The following is an 11,407-nucleotide window of genomic DNA, read 5'->3' on the forward strand; positions in this document are numbered from 1 at the left end:
AGCAAAATAATAGTTAATAGATATATTTAGAATATTCCATTCGTATGTGGCAGAATATACATTTTTTTCAAGTGTGCATGGACATTCTGTAGCATAGATCATATGTGGATCATTGATATACAACAAAAGAGGCAAGAATATGTAATGGGTAATTGACTATATGTATACAAATGAGTTGTATGTAAATAATATATAAAAGAAACCTCCTGCAATAAAGGAAACCCAGGTTCAATCCCTAGGTCAGGAAGATCCCCTGGAGAAGGAAATGGCAACCCACTCCAGTATTCTTGCCTGGGAAATCCCATGAACGGAGCAGCACGGTGAGCTACAGTCCATGGGGTCACAAAGAGTCAGACACAACTGAGTGACTAACAATCTCACACTTTCATGTATATATATTACACACACACATATGTATGCAATATTACTCAGCCATAGACAGGAATGAAATATTGCCATTTGCTACAGCATGAATGGACTTGGGGGTTACTATGAGAGTGAAATTAGTCATAGAGAGAAAGACAAATAAAGTATGCTATCACTTACATGTGGAATCTAAAAAATAAAATACATGAGTGGATGTAACAAAATTAAACAGACTCACAGATATTGAGAACCACCCAGTTGTTACTAGTGGGAAGAAGAAGGTAGGAGAGGCAAGAAATTGGCAAGGGATTAAAAGGTACAAACTACTATGTATAAAATAAATTAGCTACAAGGATGTGTTTTACTGTAAATGTAGCCAATATTTGATAATTCATTTCATTGTACAGAAGAAACCAACACAACACATACTCCCATAAAATATATAATAACTTTAAATGCAGATTAATTGATAAAAATTTTGGATGACTACACTGTACATCTGAAACTAATCTAAAATGTAAATCATCTACACCTCAGAAAAGATAAATAAACACTAGGGGTGCAATGTACAACATGATGACACTAGTTAACATTGATGTATGATATATAGGAAAGTAGTTAATCTTGAAAGTAAGAAAATGTATTTTCTTTCTTTTTTCTGTCTTTTTATTGTATCTCTTGATTATGACTGTTAGCTGAACCTGTGATAATCATTTCACAATATATCAAATTATCTACTGTATACCTCAAACTTATGCAATGATGTGTGTTAATTATTTCTCAATAAACTAAGGAAAAGGAAATGTACAATGAAATTATTGTGGCAAAATTGGAAAAGGTGGATATGAGCTCTGAAGAGGAATTAACTACCATGGTGATTGAAACAAAGCTGTCCAAACAGAAGTGGGAAGAAGTAGATGCTGTGCAGCTACCTTGCCTCAGAGGGTCAGACATTGGGCATCATGACCTCATCCATTCTAGAGTCTTGATCTGGAAGGTCCAGGGATCAGCATGACACTAAAATAGCTTGTCTGATGAGGAGCTTTAGTTATTGATCCCCAGGGATGCAGAGATTGCAAGAGTCTGCCTGTGACCACCTCACTCAACAGTCCTTGCTCAGTAAGGAAGCAGGACACCTTTCTTGACCTGGAGCCTGTTGCCTCAATCAGTTTGTCTGGTCCTTCTGAGGAGAGATCTTCCACCTTCAAGATCCATGGGAGATATTAATATCAAGCACCATACTTCAGTGATGTCAACCAGGTAACACAAAGTCTCTTCGAGACTGTTACAGTATAATTTCTTACAGTAGAAGCAGTGAGGAGAGACATAAGATTAAAACCAAGACCCTCATGACCTGACTCTCTTTTTGACATGTTCACATATATGTTTGTAAGCATTCTCACCCAGCACTTTTCCCACTGGGATCCTACACTCTCTATAATGTCAGGACCCATTTTTCTCCTGAGTAGAAATCCTCCCCTTCACAAACATGGGTGCTATAAAATTTTCAGATGTTTACTTGAATTCTTGTGCTGCTGGTGAAGGGGTCTGTGCAACGTATTAGTTTGCTGTGCTGTGTGCTTTGTCACTTAGTCATGTCCGACTCTTTGTGACCCCATGGACTGCAGCCCACCAGGCTCCTCTGTCTATGGGAATTCTCCAGGCAAGAACACTGGAGTGGGTTGCCATGCCCTTCTCCAGGGGGTCTTCCCAACCCAGGGACTGAACCCAGGTCTCCCACATTGCAGGCATTCTTTACCATCTGAACCCCCAGGAAGTTAGTGCTGCCATAACAGAGTAGCACAGACTGGATGGCTTAATAACAAATTTATTGTCACAGTTCTGGAGATTGGAAGCTAGATCAAGGTGTCAGCAAGACTGGTTTCTTCTGAGGCCATTTTTCTTGGCTTGTAGCTGGCCATATTCTTCATATTTCTTCATGTGGTCTTGCCTCTGTATGCATGTATCCAAATCTCTTCTTGTTGGATTAAGGTTCACCTTAATGATTCCATTTTAACCAAATTACCTCTTCAAAGATCTTATCTCAAATACAGTCATATTCTAAAGATTAGGATGTCAGTATATGAATGAAATTAAATTAAAAGACACTTGCTTCTTGGAGGGAAAGCTATGACAAACCTAGACAGCATAATAAAAAGCAAAGACATCACTTTGCTGACAGAATTCCATATAGTCAAACCTATGGTCTTTCCAGTAGTCTTGTACAGATGTGAAATTTGGATTATAAAAAAGGCTGAGCATGGAAAGATTGAAGCTTTTGATTTGTGCCGGAGAAGATTCTTGAGAGTCCCTTGGACTGCAAGGAGATCAAAACAGGGAGTCCTAAAGGAAATCAACCGTGAGTACTCCTTGGAAGGATGGATGCTGAAGCTCCAACACTTTGGCCACCTGATACAAACAGTCAACTCATTAGAAAATACCCTGATGCTAGGAAAGTTCAGTTCAGTCACTCATGTCCTACTCTTTATGACACTGTGTACTGAAGCATGTCAGGCTTCCCTGTCCATCACCAACTCCTTGAGCTTGCTCAAACTCATGTCCATCGAGTCGATGATGTCATCCAACCATCTCATCCTCTGTCATCTCCTTCTTGTCCTGCCTTCGACCTTTCCCAGCATCAGGGTCTTTTCTAATGAGTCGTTGATTTTTGCATCAGGTGGCCAAAGTATTGGAGCTTCAATTTTCAGCATCAGTCCTTCCAATGAATATTAAGGGTTGATTTCCTTTAGAACTGACTGGCTTGACCTCCCTGTAGTCCAAGGGACTCTCAAGAGTCTTCTCCAACACCACAGTTCAAAAGTGTCAATTCTTCCGTGCTCAGCTTTCTTTATGGTACAACTCTCACATCCATACATGACTACTGGAAAAAGTATAGCTTAGACTATACAGACCTCTGTTGGCAGAGTAATGTCTCTGCTTTTTAATATGCTGTCTAGGTTGGTCATAGCTTTTCTTCTAAGGAGCAAACATCTTTTAACTTCATGGCTGCAGTCACCATCTGCAGTGATTTTGGAGCCCAAAAACATAAAGTCTGTCACTGTTTCTGAGGAGATCTTACAATAGCTGAGAAATGAAGAGAAGCTAAAGGCAAAGGAGAAAAGGAAAGATATACCCATTTGAATGCAGAGTTCCAAAGAATAGCAAGGAGAGATAAGAAAGCCTTCCTCAATGATCAGTGCAAAGAAATAGAAGAAAACAATAGAATGGGAGATCTCTTCAAGAAAATTAGAGTTACCAAGGGAACATTTCATGCAAAGATGGGCACAATAAAGGAAGAAACGGTGTGGGCCTAACAGAAGCAGAAGCTATTAAGAAGAGGTGGCAAGAATACACAGAAGAACTGTACAAAAAAGATCTTCATGACCCAGAAACCACAATGATATGATCACTCATCTACAGCCAGACATCCTGGAATGCAAAGTCGTAGGAAGCATCACTACGAACAAAGCTAGTGGAGGTGATGGAATTCCAGTTGAGCTATGTCAGATCCTAAAAGATGATGCTGTGAAAGTGCTGCACTCAATAAGCCAGCAAATCTGTGGAAAACTCAGCAGTGGCCACAGGACCGGAAAAGTTCAGTTTTCATCCCAATCCCAAAGAAAGGCAATGCCAAAGAATGTTCAAACTACCTCACAATTGCAATTATCTCACACACTAGCAAAGTAATGCTCAAAATTCTCCAAGTGAGTCTTCAACAGTATGTGAACCATGAAATTCCAGATGTTTAAGTTGTATTTAGAAAAGGCAGTGGAACAAGAGAACAAATTGTCAACATCTGTTGGACCATCAAAAAATCAAGAGAGCTCCAGAAAAAGCATATACTTCTGCTTTATTCACTATGCCAAAGCCTTTGACTGTGTGGATCACCACAAACTGTGGAAAATTCTGAAAGAGATGTGGGAATACCAGACCTCCTTACCTGCCTTCTGAGAAATTTGTATGCAGGTCAAGAAGCAACAGTTAAAACTGGACATGGAACAACAGACTGGCTACAAATAGGGAAAGGAGTACGTCAAGGCTGTATACTGTCACCCTGCTTATTTAACTTATAGGCAGAGTACATCATACAAAATGCCAGGCTGGATGAAGCACAAGCTGGAATGAAGGTTGCCCGGAGAAATAACAATAACCTCAGACACGCAGATGGTAGAAAGTGAAGAAGAACTAAAGAGCATCTTGATGAAAGTGAAAGAGGAGAGTGAAAAAGCTGGCTTAAAACTCAACATTCAAAAAAGTAAAATCATGGCATCCAGTCCATTATTTCAGGGCAAATAGATGGGGAAACAATGGAAACAGTGTCAGACTTTATTTTTGGGGGGGCTCCCAAATCACTGCAGATGGTGACTGCAGCCATGAAATTAAAAGATGCTTGCTCTTTGGAAGAAAAGCTATGACCAAGATAGATAGCATATTAAAAAGCAGAGACATTACTTTGCCAACAAATGTCCATCTAGTCAAAGCTATGGTTTTTCCAGTAGTCATGTATGGATGTGAGTTGGATTATAAAGAAAGCTGAGCACCAAAGAATTGATGCTTTTGAACTTTGGTGTTGGAGAAGACTCTTGAGAGTCTCTTGGACTGCAAGGAGATCCAACTACTCAATCCTAAAGGAATTCAGTCCTGAATATTCGTTGGAAGGACTGATACTGAAGTTGAATCTCCAATGCTTTGGCCACTTGATGTGAAGAACTGACTCATTGGAAAAGACCCTGATGCTGGGAAAGATTGAAGGTAGGACAAGAAGGGGATGACAGAGGGTGGGATGGTTGGATGGCATCACTGACTCAGTGGACTTGAGTTTGAGAAGTCTCCAGGTGTTGGTGATGGATAGGGAAGCCTGGTGTGCTGTAGTACATCTGGTTGCAAAGAGTTGGACATGATTGAGTGACTGAACTGAACTGGTTCCATTATTTCCCCATCTATTTGCCATGAAGTGATGGGACTGGATGCCATGATCTTCCTTTTTTGAATGCTGAGTTTTAAGCCAGGTTTTCAAGAGGCTCTTTAGTTCCATTTCTCTTTCTGCCATAAGGGTGGTGTCATTTGCATATCTGAGGTTACTGATATTTCTCCCAGCAGACTTGATTCCAGCTTGTGTTTCATCCAGCCCAGCATTTCTCATGATATACTCTGCATGAAAATTAAATAAGCAGGGTGACAATATATAGTCTTGACGTACTCCTTTTCCAATTTGGAACCAGTACGTTGTTCCATGTTCGGTTCTAACTGTTGCTTCTTGACTTGCATACAGATTTCTCAAGAGGAAAGATTCCCATTACACAGTGAGGACACTAGGTTACTCATTTAGTTGGACAAGTTTCTGCTTTCATAAAACAAGTAGTGGAGTCTGGATTAATTTTAGAGTTATGAGTCTAAGTACTCTTCCAAGCAATAAAGGCTGTCAAGACCACACATGTCCGCCTCCCTAACCCCCGGGGCCCCTGGCCCCGGAGACTGAGAGGCCTTCCCTAGTGGCTCAGATAGTAAAGAATCTGCCTGTAGTGTAGGAGAACCTGGGTTCTCAAGATCCCCTGAAGAAAGAATATGGCTATCCACTCAGTATCCTTGCCTGGAGAACTTCATGGACTGAGAAGCCTAGAGAACTCCATGGACTGAGAAGCCTAGAGGGCTACAGTCCATGGGGTCACAAAGAGTCAGATGACTAAGCCACTAACACTAACTAACTAGGAGAGGGAGAATCTCTGCTTACAGGGACACTCCTTCTAGGATGTTTGACATTTAGTGTTATCTTATAATATTCTTTTTATCTTCTAAATACTAGCGAATTGTTGCTATTTTCATCTGGATGTTTTAGGAGCCTATGCATTCAGTTTTTTCCTTCCACTCATATTCCGCATTTTTTTTTCAAATATGGATTTTTTTAAAATTTTTATATTTACTTTATTTTACTTTACAATACTGTATTGGTTTTGCCATACATTGACATGAATCCACCACAGGTGTACATGAGTTCCCAAACATGAACCCCCCTCCCACCTCCCACCCCATATCATCTCTCTGGATCATCCCCATGCACCAGCTCCAAGCATCTTGTATCCTGCATTGAACATAGACTGGCGATTCATTTCTTACATGATAGTATACCTGTTTCAATGCCATTCTCCCAAATCACCCCACCCTCTCCCTCTCCCTCACAGTCCAAAAGTCTACTCTACACATCTGTGTCTCTTTTGCTGTCTCACATACAGGGTTATCATTACCATCTTTCTAAATTCCATATATATGTGTCAGGATACTGAATTGGTGTTTTTCTTTCTGGCTTACTTCACTCTGTATAATAGGCTCCAGTTTCATCCATCTCATTAGAACTGATTCAAATGTATTCTTTTTAATGGCTGAGTAATACTCCATTGTGTATATGTACCACAGCTTTCTTATCCGTTCATCTGCTGATGGACATCTAGGTTGCTTCCATGTCCTGGCTATTATAAACAGTGCTGCGAAGAACATTGGTGTACATATGTCTCTTTCAATTCTGGTTTCCTCGGTGTGTATGCCCAGCAGTGAGATTGCTAGGTCATAAGGCAGTTCTATTTCCAGTTTTTTAAGGAATCTCCACACTGTTCTCCATAGTAGCTGTATTAGTTTGCATTCCCACCAACAGTGTAAGAGGGTTCCCTTTTCTCCACACCCTCTCCAACATTTACTGCTTGTAGACTTTTGGATAGCAGCCATTCTGACTGGTGTGAAATGGTACCTCATTGTGGTCTTGATTTGCATTTCTCTAATAATGAGTGATGTTGAGCATCTTTTCATGTGTTTGTTAGCCATCCGTATGTCTACTTTGGAGAAATATCTATTTGGTTCTTTGGCCCATTTTTTGATTGGGTCGTTTATTTTTCTGGAATTGAACTGCAGGAGTTGCTTGTGTATTTTTGAGATTAGTTGTTTCTCAGCTGCTTCATTTGCTATTATTTTCTCCCATTCTGAAGGCTGTCTTTCACCTTGCTTATAGTTTCCTTTGTTGTGCAGAAGCTTTTAATTTTAATTAGGTCCCATTTGTTTAGTTTTGCTTTTATTTCCAATATTCTGGGAGGTGGGTCATAGAGGATCCTGCTGTGATTTATGTCAGAGAGTGTTTTGCCTATGTTCTCCTCTAGGAGTCTTATAGTTTCTGGTCTTCCGTTTAGATCTTTAATCCATTTTGAGTTTATTTTTGTGTGTGGTGTTAGAAAGTGTTCTAGTTTTATTCTTTTACAAGTGGTGGATCAGTTTTCCCAGCACCACTTGTGAAAGAGATTCTTTTCTCCATTGTATATTCTTGCCTCCTTTGTCAAAGATAAGGTATCCATAGGTTTGTGGATTTATCTCTGGGCTTTCTATTTTGTTCCGTTGATCTATATTTCTGTCTTTGTGCCAGTACCATACTGTCTTGATGACTGTGGCTTTGTAGTAGAGCCTGAAGTCAGGTAGGTTGATTCCTCCAGTTCCATTCTTCTTTCTCAAAATTGCTTTGGCTGTTCAAAGTTTTTTGTATTTCCATACAAATTGTGAAATTATTTATTCTAGCTCTGTGAAAAATACCATTGGTAGCTTGATAGGGATTGCATTGAATCTATAGGTTGGTTTGGGTAGTATACTCATTTTCCCTATATTGATTCTTCCGATCCATGAACACGGTATATTTCTCCATCTATTAGTGTCCTCTTTGATTTCTTTCACCAGTGTTTTATAGTTTTATATATAGGTCTTTAGTTTCTTTAGGTAGATATATTCTTAAGTATTTTATTCTTTTCGTTGCAATGGTAAATGGAATTGTTTCCTTAATTTCTTTTTCTACTTTCTCATTATTAGTGTATAGGAATGCAAGGGGTTTCTGTGTGTTGATTTTATATCCTGCAACTTTACTATATTCATTGATTAGCTCTAGTAATTTTCTGGTGGAGTCTTTAGGGTTTTCTCTGTAGAGGATCATGTCATCTGCAAACAGTGAGAGTTTTACTTCTTCTTTTCCAATTTGGATTCCTTTTATTTCTTTTTCTGCTCTGATTGCTGTGTCCAAAACTTCCAGATCTATGTTGAATAGTAGCGGTGATAGTGGGCACCCTTGTGTTGTTCCTGACTTTAGGGGAAATGCTTTCAATTTTTCACCATTGAGGATGTTTGCTGTGGGTTCGTCATATATAGCTTTTATTATGTTGAGGTATGTTCCTTCTATTCCTGCTTTCTGGAGAGTTTTTATCATAAATGGATGTTGAATTTTGTCAAAGGCCTTCTCTGCATCTATTGAGATAATCATATGGCTTTTATTTTTCAATTTGTTAATGTGGTGAATTACATTGATTGATTTGCGGATATTGAAGAACCCTTGCATCCCTGGGATAAAGCCCACTTGCTCATGGTGTATGATCTTTTTAATGTGTTGTTGGATTCTGATTGCTAGAATTTTATTGAGGATTTTTGCATCTATGTTCATCAGTGATATTGGCCTGTAGTTTTCTTTTTTTTTGTAGCATCTTTGTCAGGTTTTGGTATTAGGGTGATGGTGGCCTCATAGAATGAGTTTGGCAGTTTACCTTCCTCTGCAATTTTCTGGAAGAGTTTGAGTAGGATCGGTGTTAGCTAAAAGCAGTGCTAAGAGGAAAGTTCATAGCAATACAGGCATACCTCAAGAAACAAGAAAAAAAGTCAAGTAAATAACCTAACTCTACAGCTAAAGCAACTAGAAAAGGAAGAAATGGAGAACTCCAGAGTTAGTAGAAGGAAAGAAATCTTAAAAATTAGGGCAGAAATAAATGCAAAAGAAACAAAAGAGACCATAGCAAAAATCAACAAAGTCAAAAGCTGGTTCTTTGAAAGGATAAATAAAATTGACAAACCATTAGCCAGACTCATCAAGAAACAAAGGGAGAAAAATCAAATCAATAAAATTAGAAATGGAAATGGAGAGATCACAACAGACAACACAGAAATACAAAGGATCATAAGAGACTACTATCAGCAATTATATGCCAATAAAATGGACAACGTGGAAGAAATGGACAAATTCTTAGAAAAGTACAACTTTCCAAAACTGAACCAGGAAGAAATAGAAAATCTTAACAGACCCATCACTAGCACGGAAATAGAAGCTGTAATCAGAAATCTTCCAGCAAACAAAAGCCCAGGTCCAGACGGCTTCACAGTTGAATTCTATTCAGCTTTTTTTTTTTTTTTAAATCATATGCCAGTTACCAGCTTAAGGAATGAACTTCCAGGAAGTTCATAATTTTATTCATAATTATGAATAAATAAACAGAATTCATAATTTTATTCTTATATTTCTTTTTGTTTGAAGTTGTGTAATAATTCAGAAGAAATGCAGCAATGTCTTCTTCATTTTAGGGGGCACAGTGATAAAGAATCTGCCTTTCAATACAGGAGATGCAGGAAATGTGGATTTGATCCCTGGGTTGGGAAGATCCCCTGGAGAAGGGAATGGCTACCCACTCAGTATTCTTGCCTGGAGAATTCCATGGAGAGAGGAGCCTGGCAGGATACAGCTCATGAGGTCTCGAGGGATCAGACATGATTGAGCACACACATTTCTTTATTTTATTCTCAGCACTTGTCACAGTGTGTGAGGTTATCGGTGCTTAACAAAATATTTTGGCTAATAAAGTAAGTGGAGGGAGAAATAGGCAGAGAAGAAGATTCCATTATTTTCTTGAGTTCATTATATAGATGAGTGTTTTTCTAAAGCAGTGGCTTTCAAAATTCATTGTTTGACAGAATCATCTAGAGACCTTATTAAAAATGTTGATTGTTAGTCCTTATTCCTAATGTTTGTCATCAGGGAATCAAGAACAGGACCCAAGAATGGTTATTTTGAAAAAGTTCCAAAGTAATTTTGATGCTGCAGCTAGTCCATAGATTATAAATTTTATTGTTTCTCCACCTGATATTTTCCATCCAATTTCTTCATAACAAGGAATCAGGAAATCAAACAGATGTTTCAGATTTCCTTCTCCTGAGAATGATAGAAGATCCTGAACTCCAGCTTATCCTCTTCACTCTGTTCCTGTCCATATACATGACCACTGTTTTTGGAAACCTGCTTGTCATCCTGGCTGTCAGTTCCGACTCCAACTTCTGTATTCCCATGTATTACTTTCTTTCAAATCTTTCCTTTGCTGACATCTGTTTAAGCATAACCACCATCCCAAAGATACTTGTCAATAAGTAAGCACAGAATGAGAGCACCACTTCTGCAAGCTGCCTCACCCAAATGGCTTTTTTCCTGTTTTTGACCTGTTGGGAGAATTTTCTCCTTGCTATTATGGCCCATGACTGCTATGTGGTCATTTGTCAACCCCTAAGGTACATGTTTGGGCTTCCCACATGGCTCTGTAGTAAAGAATCTGCCTGCCGGTACAGGGGACATAAGAGACTCAAGTTCAACCCTTGAGTCAGGAAGACCCCCTGGAGGAGGGCATGACAACCCACTCCAGTATTCTTGCCTGGAGAGTCTCATGGACAGAGAAGCCTGGCAGGCTATAGTCCATGGGGTTGCATTTAGTCAAACATGACTAAAGTGACTTAGCCCACATGCATGCAGAAAGGACATGGGTATCTCGAGCCCTCCTTTCTGTGTTCTGCTGATTCCATTCCTTCTGTTCTTTAGCATTATGAATGCCCTGCTCCACAGTCCAATGGCGCTGAGGCTGTCCTTTGGCAGAGACCTGGAAATTCTTCACTCATTCTGTGAGTTTCCTCAGGTCATCAAGCTGGCCTGTTCTGATACCCTCATCAACAACATTCTAATATATTTCATGGGTAGCTTATTTTGGAGTGTTTCTGTCTCTGGGACCATTTTCTCATATACTCCACTGTCTTCTCTGTTTCGAGAATGTCATCAATGAATAGAAAGTATAAAACTTTTTCCACATGTGGGTCTCATCTGTTGGTTGTTTCCTTGTTCTATTGAACAGCTCATGGGGTTTATATTAGTTCTGCAGCTACTGGCTTGTCCAGAAAAATTGCCATAGTCTCACTGAGGTACGTTGTGGCCCTTAAATAG

General features: G+C 39.3%; 1 pseudogene; it reads left to right on the forward strand.

Moving 5' to 3' along the window:
• The first annotated feature begins 10,291 nt into the window (after positions 1-10,291).
• On the forward strand, positions 10,292-11,407 carry LOC128050504 (olfactory receptor 7G2-like; annotated as a pseudogene).

The sequence above is a fragment of the Budorcas taxicolor genome, chromosome 7 (assembly GCF_023091745.1).
Source record: "Budorcas taxicolor isolate Tak-1 chromosome 7, Takin1.1, whole genome shotgun sequence".
NCBI classification, from domain to species: Eukaryota; Metazoa; Chordata; class Mammalia; order Artiodactyla; family Bovidae; genus Budorcas; species Budorcas taxicolor.